Raw genomic sequence first — 10,295 nt, forward strand, 5'->3', positions numbered from 1 at the left:
TAGGGGTCATCCCAAATAAAATGCTTAGCCTCACTTTTAATTTTATCTTTTTGAGCCTTAGATGCTAAGGGAGGAAAAACAGAAGCAACTAAATAATTGACAATGTTAGCAAACCAGGGAGTAGAAAGAGAATCAGAAATACTATACAATATATATAAATGATCATCCGGGAAATCATCCCGAATGGGTGAGTCCTCATCAGACACATGTTCAATCCGACTCAAATGATCAGCAACTAAATTTTGTGCTCCGCTCCTATCACGGATCTCCAAGTCAAACTCTTGGAGCCAGAGCATCCATCGGATCAACCTAGGCTTTGAATCAACCTTATGCAACAAGTACTTTAAAGCTGCATGGTCAGTATAAACAATAATGTGAGTACCAAGCAAATAAGAACAAAATTTTTCAAGAGCAAAAACTATGGCTAGTAGCTCTTTCTCAGTAGTAGTATAATTCGCTTGGGCAACATCTAAATTCACTTGGGCAACATCTAAAGTCCTAGAAGCATAATATATCACCCTAGGTAATTTATCAATTTTCTGAGCAAGGACAGCCCCCAATGCATAATTTGATGCATCACACATAAGCTCAAAAGGGGCTGTCCAATCGGGTGCCTGGATGATGGGGGTGGTAGTCAGTGCTTTTTTGAGGCAATCAAGAGCCTCTTTGCATATATCATTAAAGTCAAACTCTAGCTCATTTTGCAACAAGTTGGATAGTGGAAGGGCTGCTTTGCTAAAATCTCTTATACAGCGCCAGTAGAATCCTGCATGACCAAGAAAAGATCGCACCTCTCGCACGCAAGAGGGGTAAGGCAATTGTGAAATAACATAAATTTTTGTAGGATCTACTTCAATGCCCTTATTGGAAATAATGTGGCCTAAAACTATACCTTGCTCAACCATAAAATGACATTTTTCAAAATTTAGAACAAGGTTAGTTTCAGTGCATCTATACAAAACCTTTTCCAGACTATCCAAACAATTATCAAAAGAGGATCCATATACAGAGAAATCATCCATAAACACCTCTATGCAATTTTCTAAAACAATCACTAAAAATACTAATCATACACCGCTGGAAGGTACCAAGGGCATTGCACAGGCCGAAAGGCATCCTCCTATAGGTAAAAGTGTTGAAGGGGCAGGTGAATATGGTCTTTTTCTAATCCTCAAGAGCAATAGTGATTTGCATATAACCAGAAAAACCATTAAGGAAACAGTAGTGAGATTTACCTGCCAGGCGTTCAAGCATCTGGTCAATGAATGGTAGGGGAAAATGGTCCTTTATGGTAACCTGGTTCAGCCTCCTATAGTCGATGCAAACTATCCAACTGTTCTGCACCGGAGTAGGAATCAACTCCTCCTTCTCATATTTTATCACGGTGAGGCCGGTTTTCTTCGGGACTACCTGGACAGGACTCACCGATTGGCTGTCGGAGATAGGATAAATGATTCCAACTTGCAAAAGCTTGGTTACCTCCTTCTTCACTACATCAAGAATCACCGGGTTGAGTCTTCTCTGTGGCTGTCTTATTGGTTTAGCTCCATCTTCTAAATTTATTCGATGCATACATATGGATGGGCTAATACCAGGAATGTCCGTCAGGGTCCAGCCTATAGCCTTCTTATGCTTCTTGAGGACTGACAACAACTTTTCCTCTTGCTCATCAGCAAAGGAGGCAGATATAATTACTGGAAAACTTTTGCTATCATCCAAGTAAGCATATTTTAAATTTGATGGCAAAGGCTTCAATTCTGGTGTGGGCGGCTGGATAATGGTAGAAAGAGATGGTTTCTCAGCCTGTGCCTCATAAAGAAAGTCAGAGGTATGTGTACTTCCTGAAACATGGTTAGTTCTATCAGACTTTATAAAATCAATCTCAAGAGGTAAAACATCAGCAGACATCTAATCAATATCAAATTCAGACATATGATCAAGTACAAATTCAGATTCAATGCATGAAGAGTGACAGGCATGCAGATTAGAATGAAGATCAGTCATGTATTCATCAACAATATGGTCAATTATTTCAACACGAAATACAGAAAGATCTTCATATGAGTGTTTCATAGCATCAAGAATATTAAAATGAAAAGTTATATCACCAAACTCCATAGATAGTGTGCCTGCATAATCATCTATCTTAGCTCTAGCAGTTTTCATAAAAGGTCTGCCTAGAATGATGGGAACTGATCCTTTAGAAAATCCCTCCTCCATATTCAAAATATAAAAATCAACAGGGAAAATCAGTTCACCAACTCTAACTAAGACATCCTCTATGAAACCAGCAAGATAGGCAATACTTCTATTAGCTAAATGAATTACCACATCAGTTGACTGCAAGGGACCAAGAGATAGAGAATTAAAAATAGAAAGAGGCATCACACTAACAGAAGCTCCTAAATCTAGCATGGCATTGTCAAACTTATTGTTCCCTATAATACAAGGTATGTTGAATGCACCTAGATCTTTACATTTTTCAGGGATTTGGGGAACAGATTTACCAATCAATGCGGAGACATTTCTGCCCATACTAATTCTTTCACTTCCTTTAAGCTTTCGCTTATTAGTGCACAGCTCCTTTAAGAATTTAGCATATCTTGGAATTTGCTTTATTGCATCTAGCTGAGGTATGTTTACCTCTACTTTTCTAAATGTTTCCAAGATCTCCTTCTCTGCCTCTTCCATTTTTTGTTGGAAATTGCTCTTGGAGGGAATGGAAGAGGGATATGCTGCTTCTCTTTAGATTCACCTGCATAGAAATTGTTAGGTAACTTACTCTTTAAATTTTTGTCATCATCTTTTTTTGGAGTAGAATGAAGTTGGGCAGGTTCATTTGCGGATGAAGAAGATGTTGTTGGTTGAGGTCCTTGACACTGCTTTCCTGACCTCAATGTAATGGCACTCACATTTTTGGGATTCTGGACAGATTGAGAAGGTAATCTGTCAGAATTCTGGGACTGTTGTTGATTTAACTGTGTAGCCAATTGTTCCATCTGATTAGTTAAGCTCTGAATGGAGGCTCTAGTCTCTTGTTGAAATTGCATGTTTTGCATAGTCATGCCTCACAAGTTCTTCAAGGGAAGGTTGCGGAGGAGCCTCAACTGTTTGCTGTTTCTGGGGCTATTGCTGCTGGATTGGTGGAGGAGCGTATGGTCTACTTGGGCTAGAAGCATTCTGAAAATAAGGTTGTTGTTGTTGTTGGTGCTGTTGTTGTGAAGGATTCGACCATCTAAGGTTGGGATGATTCCTCCACCCGGGATTGTACCTGTTGCTGGAGAGGTCATAATTATTCTGTTGTGACTGATTTTGCTGTTGAGGTTGAGGAGGTATGTTGTAGATGTTTGCAGCATAAGCTTCAGGCTGTTCAATTGCTTCAGATTCTTGCATAGAAGGGAAAAGGTCTGTGTGGTGGTCGATAGAGGAGCATAAACCACAGAGTCTGGCGACAGGTGCAGATTTTTTATTCATGGCCAGTTGGGTTACCAGGTTAACCAAGGCATCTAGTTTACCTTCAAGCTTCTTAGTCTCGCCTAATGAATTCGTGGCTACTTCATGCACTCCTCTAATGACAATAGCATCACTTCTGGCACTAAATTGCTGGGAGTTTGAAGCCATCTTCTCAATTAAATTTCTGGCTTTAGCAGGGGTCATGTCTCCAAGGGCTCCACCATTGGCAGCATATATCATACTTCTCTCCATGTTGCTGAGTCCTTCATACAAATATTGGAGAAGAAGCTGCTCTGAAATCTGGTGGTGAGGGCAACTAGCACATAATTTCTTAAATCTCTCCCAGTATTCATATAGGCTCTCTCCACTGAGTTGTCTAATACCTGAAATATCCTTTCTGATGGTTGTGGTCCTGGGGAAAATTTTTTCTAAGAATACTCTCTTGAGGTCATCCCAGCTCGTGATGGACCGTGGAGCAAGGTAATAAAGCCAACCCTTCGCCACTCCCTCTAAAGAATGAGGAAAGGCCTTCAGAAATATGTGATCCTCCTGAACATCTGGGGGTTTCATGGTGGAGCAGACAATATGGAATTCTTTTAGATGTTTGTACGGGGCTTCACCTGCAAGGCCATGAAACTTTGGAAGCAAATGGATCAGTCCAATTTTAAGAACATATGGGACATCCTCATTAGGGTATTGGATGCACAAGCTTTCGTAGGTGAAATCAGGTGCAACCAATTCCCTTAGAGTCCTCTCACGGGGTGGAGGGTGTGCCATGTTCTCAAAATGCTCAAAATCAGAATGTTCAAAACTATAATGCTCAAAATCACCAATAGCAGAATGCTCAGGATGCTCAAAAGGTACTAAATGATGTCTAACTAATCTATGAAATGTCCTATCTATCCCAGGATCAAAGGGTTGTAAGTCAGATGGATTGCCTCTGGTCATACACTATATTCAGCATGCATAACTAATTGCCTTCTTATGCAAGTAATAGTGTAGGTTTGAACTACATCTACCATTAAATGATATCCAAATGGCTTGAAATTTTGTGAGCAACCTTATAAAATGATGAGAAGATAGCACAAAAAATTTTAAATGAAAATTCAAAGTATAACTATATAAGCTAAAAATGATAAGTTAAGAAAAATAAGGGAATAATACTTGGAAAATAAAAAACTTTTGACAGAATCACTTTTTTTATGATAGAGACCTCAGCCTCCCTATGTCATGCTGCCATGATGTAGGAAATTTTTTTCTACCCCAAATACATATATAATAATTTCGATTCTGATAACCGGAGCAAAAGTTATGGCCATTTGAAGTTTTAACAAAAATAAAATTTGCTACTTTTTTGGAACTTTCAAATCTGACCAAACTAAAGGCTCTAGCTATTTTTCCCACAAAATATGGATCAAAAGAAGTGACCACAAAAAAATTCAGCCAAGAATAACAACTCTAGCTACCAAAACAAAAAATCCTAATTAATTCAGCAAGGGTGGTCGCTAAAATCCGTCGCTACCTGATTTCCACTACTACTTTGTTTTGCCGCAAGCAAAAGTGGTTGCAAAATCCGTCGCAAAACACTATTCACAGCAAAACACCCAAAATAGAAATAGGGGAAGCGCTGAACAGAAAAACTAAAACAGAACACACACTAAACAAAATAACAAGGTACTAAACAACACTAACACAATACTAACACAACACTAACAATTAAACATAAAACACGAAAGAATTAAACATTAACACGACACTAGCTATTATGAACCTTTGGACACTGCTCCCCGGCAACGGCGCCAAATTTGATCGAGACCGTACCCGAATCAAATAAACATTAAAATGTAGTAACTAGGAAGTGATCCTAGGTCGTTTCCCAACGAGCAATGATAAACCAAATGTTCATAACATATAGTAGGAAATAGTAACTAATTGGGGGGATTGTTTGCTTTTGTAAATTAAATAACGAGTAAAATTGAATTAGAAAAATATCATAATTAAAATACGTTGCTTCCCCTTGATTCACAAGCAAGTCTCTTATCCTAGGTTGCAAGAATTTATCCTTTAACAGTTTAACCACTTAATCCAACCCTAAATTAAATTACTAAGCGAAATTCAACATAAGGCATTCATTATGTGATTAAGCATCACATACACCAATTACTCATAAACAATCATTAAGCATGAACGTAAATTAAGCGCAAAGACAATTAATCAAGCACTAAGCATGCACGAATTAAAAACAACAAATTCAGAGTAATTAGTGAAGAGGAAAAACTGAACAGAATGTAACAGTAATAGTAGAACCTCAAAGAGAATTGTGCTTGATTCTCAAGAGAAAGCAACGCTGGGGACTTAGCCTTCCATTAATCAATAGAGAACGAACTTATAAATTGAAGAACGAAATTTTATTGCTACTGGAATTGTAAAACGAAAAGATGTCTCAAAGAAAAGCCTAAAAAATGAAATTAGCAAAGAGAGAAGAAGAGAGAGAGAGGGGGGGCTAAACTAGAACCTTGGTGCTGTTATATAGTTTTTCCAGCCCCAAAGCTTACAAATCTGTTTTAAATCCACGCCCATAAATAAATTAAATTCAAGTCTAGATAAGATAAGATATAGATTAAATGATATCTATATGAGATCAAATCTAAATAATATCTAGATAAGATAAGATCTAATTTTGTAGAATAAAATAGTCTCCCCTCTTCAAGTACAAGCCCAATTCTGGATTCAAGCCCAATGCTTCATTAATTCCTGAAATTAGATTAAAAACATCAAATTAGCTTAATGGGCCCAAATAATAAAACTGCCTAATTAATTTGACAATTAATATTAATCAGTATTTAAAATGGTGCAAAAAGGATTAATCAGTATTTAAAATGCTAAAGTCACCTAATAGTACACACAAATGGGTGATCAGACCAAGAGCATGTAGTAATTAAACATTGAAAGAAGCATCGAACATACAAAACACAATTAATTATATATTAAAAGTAATTACATCAACTGTTCCTTAGAAATCCCCAACTAGGGTATTTAACCAGCCATACAAGGAACCCTAATGCAAATGAGACAGAAAGTACAGATCAATTGTTGCTTATACAAGAAGGGGGATTCCTCCTCCTCTTCTTGGCCCTTCACAATCACTCAAACACTCTCTAATCTCTCAAAGTGATGAACCTTAGCTTCCTTGCTTAGTTGCTACCTCTTTGCGGCCTCTAGAGCACTATCTCGAATTCTGTGCAAAAGTATGCAGCTCTGGTCTCGAAAACTTTCACCCTAATTTTGACAATTCAGGCTTAAATTGGCTTTGAAATCGTGATGTCGTGCTTAGCACCACCCTCACGCTTAGCGCGAGTAAGTGGATTTAGGCTTGGCGCCAGTCATGCGCTGAGCCTGGCAAGAGACAAACGTCTCGCTTAGTGAGCTGATCTCGCGCTTAGCACGCGGCCTTGATCCTTGTGCTCTTCCAGATTCCCTTGTCACGCTAAGCGCACTGAAGCTGGACTTAGTGGTGGATCCGCGCTGAGCCCACAGGATCCGCTTAGCGCGACTTCTCCTTTTAGCACTTCAAGATTTTAGCCTCTTTTGACTTGAAATTGTGCAAATTTTATCATTAAATCACATGGGAGATACTCTAAAGACAGCTATTCAAACAAAACAAGATTTATATACAAATTCCACAATAATTATAAATTGGGGAACTATACAAGTTTTAGAAAATGTTTTCTATACAAAAGTTAGTCGTATAAGACGACTAACAAACTCCCCCAAATTTACAGATTTGCTTGTCCTTAAGCAAAGAAAGAACAATTCACTTGTCCTCAAGTGACAAAATACAATGGTTAATCAAAGTGGTGGTTGTTTCACAAAAAAATTTAATCATAGGAAATGAATATCATGGAATGCTTCAATCAAATGCCCTTCGCAAACATGCAGCTTTTCAAAGATATGAACATATTTATTAGGCTCACAACTGAAATAAGTTAGTAAGAATGACAGATATCAAGGAAGGATCATCAACCAAAGCCTCACAGTCATTGTTTCACTCAAGCTCAAGTGTTTAGGCTCATTCCATCATGAACAACTAACACAAGTCCTAACTTTTGCATTTCATCTCATACATATAGAAATAAACACACAAAATGATTTTGAAGGACTTTCTAGGCTTGTAATGAGGTTGGGCTGCCAACAAATCATGGTTTTTCTAGGATTCAAAAGCTTAGATTCTAGGAGAACATTCATCCATAGATAAACCTTTACTTTTCATTCATTCCCACCCCAATACTTGCCTCTTTTTAGGCACTTAGCTTTCATTGATTTGATTTGCAGCACACAGACTTTTATACATTTTTATTTATACTTACAGTTTTTTTAACATACAGAAAACAATGTGTATATGCTGCTCTATTTGACCATTTTATTTCTTTACCCAGTGTTTCCCCCAAATTTGGAACAAATTTACCTTGGCAATTACTCCGCCAAATTTGGGACAAATTTACTTTGAACCAAGCTTTCTGTGGATGATGCTCTCCTACAACCTAAGACAAGGTAGCAGGAGGTAACACTGTATAGGCTCAAGGTTCAATCAATCAATAATTCATTCAGCTCAAACTAGGTGCAAGGGATAAATCATTCAAGCACAAGGTCAGCTTTTTGTCTAAGTAGCTATCACAATCAAAACATGGCCTTCATCATTCTCAGTTCATGCATTCAGTCCATACTTCAGAGATTCATGCAAAAATCAGTACTAAATGATAGTCATTTCTCTCAAAATTTAAGGATCACACTCTCACCGAGATACGGCCAATGCATTCCTTCACAATCAATCTGACAAACTGACTAACATTTTCAGTCATACTTCTAATCACATGTTCTTTTTCTTCTAATGGCTGCAACTTTATCAAAACAAACATCTAATCATTCCAGTCCACTCAATTCATACATTTGCTCATTCAAGTCATTCACAAACACTCATTTCATATCAAACAAACCACTGAAACATGATTCAATCATTTCATTGATCAAACAAGCTTTTTGTACAAGCAATCAACACTAAAATAAATGGAATTTAAATGACTGAAACATAAAGCAACTAAATAACTAATAACTAAATTGTTCATGATTTTCAAAAATTAAAACAAAACAAAATTTAAACATCCTGCTCATCATGTGGTTGATCTTCATTTAAATCCAACAATGGAGCAACTGGTACATCCTGAAGAATGGGCTACTCTGGCTCCATGGCTAGTGCTAATGGCATGGTGCCCTCAGATATAGGTGCAGGGAATGGCTCTGGCATGGGATCTGGAGAAGTCTCCTCCTCCTGAGCCATAGATGTATCTGCAGCAAATGAAAAGGGCTCAAGAGGAGTGAGCTCATCCTCTACAAAAATTGGCTCCTCTACTGCCTGCTCCTCCACTGGCTTAGCAGAGTCAAGTTCCTGGGCTGCGGAGGCCCCACCCCTTCCAGAAGGAGAAGGCTGGACTCCTGGCCAGGCCACCTGTGCATGGAAATCCTCCATAGGCATAATAGAAGGCAGGCCTAGACTCTAAAAACTCTGCATAAGAATAACTTGTCCTCTGTGGAGGCTCGGTATCATGGAGTGAAGCATCTCTGGAGTAAACAAGAAATCTGATGCAGGAGTAGAAGAAGCTGGGAGCTGAACTGGAAACTGTGGATGGTGCTGAAGGATCTGGTAAAGTAGATGAAGAAGGAGTAGAAGCATCTGGTGCTGCTGAAATAGGGGGAGCCTTAGATCTCTTACCCCTGGCTTTCCTTGGCCCTCCTCTGAATGTCACTGTTGGATCATCTAGATTCCAATAGTTCTTCTTTATATATGCCAACTTAATGGCAGGGATAAGACTCTCCAACGATCTAGAATCTGATGTGACTCCTCTAGCTTTACTCAAAGTTGTGATTAAGGCTGGAAATCCAAGCCTAGAGGAGTCATGTTGGGCAATGATAGAAATCTGGCGGGAGATGAGGTAGCCCAGATTCATGTCCATCTTCATGATAATGCCATAAATCAACTTGGCCCGATCCATTGTGATGTCAGAAGTGTGGGAGGTAGGGACCAAGTTGGCGTAAGAAAGAACACTCCAAGTCTGAGCAAGTGTGATCATGTTCTTCCTTAAAATCTTCAGAGGCTGACCATCAGCATTCAGTTCAAATCCCCTCCCCAGGATGCAGAGCTTAGTAGCCAACTCTTGAGGATCAGGCCTCAAGAGTGCAAATCTAGAGTAAGCTGATAATGTCTCCCCCTCCTCGATGATTACAGGGGTCCTCAAGAATGTATTCAGTGTGGCCTCATCAAACTTAATCAAGTGACCTCTGACCCGCACCTGCTTAGGTGAGTTATCTTCTAGGTCGTAGACGTTTGCGTAAAATTCCTTTACAATGGCAACATCGATGCTACCTTTAGCAAAACTAGTTAATTCCTCATCCCATTTCCTTCTCATCAGCTCATCCTTGAACTCATCAAATTCTATGTAGTATATGATGCAATCCTACCCCGCAAGGGCATTGGATAGAAGACTCCAAGTAGATTGGGCCAGAGATCCAAGGGAAGGCCCTAGGGTTCTCATGAGCCTTAGGATAGATTTCGAGCCCATGGGCTAAGTATGAGCCCGCTTATCTTTGTAAATATTAGAATAGGTTTTTCCTTGGTCTGGGCCTTGTATTTTGGCCATTCTAGTAGTATAGGGTTTTAGCCTTGTATTTCGAGGAATTTTGAGTAGTCTTTGTAGTAGGGACTTTTTTAGTATTTTCATGTATTTTATCATGGGGGTAAGCTTAGCTATTATATGGGGTGTGTAGATAAGCTCTAGCTTCTCATCTCA

The 10,295-nt window shown here is 38.8% G+C and overlaps 1 non-coding gene across 1 annotated transcript; it reads left to right on the top strand.

The window, feature by feature from the left end:
* Positions 1 to 3,751: 3,751 nt before the first annotated feature.
* On the top strand, positions 3,752 to 3,858 carry LOC112999848 (small nucleolar RNA R71). The gene has a single exon (XR_003265066.1). It is a non-coding gene; the product is annotated as a small nucleolar RNA R71 (small nucleolar RNA).
* Positions 3,859 to 10,295: the final 6,437 nt, after the last annotated feature.

This window comes from Glycine max, chromosome 16 (genome assembly GCF_000004515.6).
Source record: "Glycine max cultivar Williams 82 chromosome 16, Glycine_max_v4.0, whole genome shotgun sequence".
NCBI lineage: Eukaryota > Viridiplantae > Streptophyta > Magnoliopsida > Fabales > Fabaceae > Glycine > Glycine max.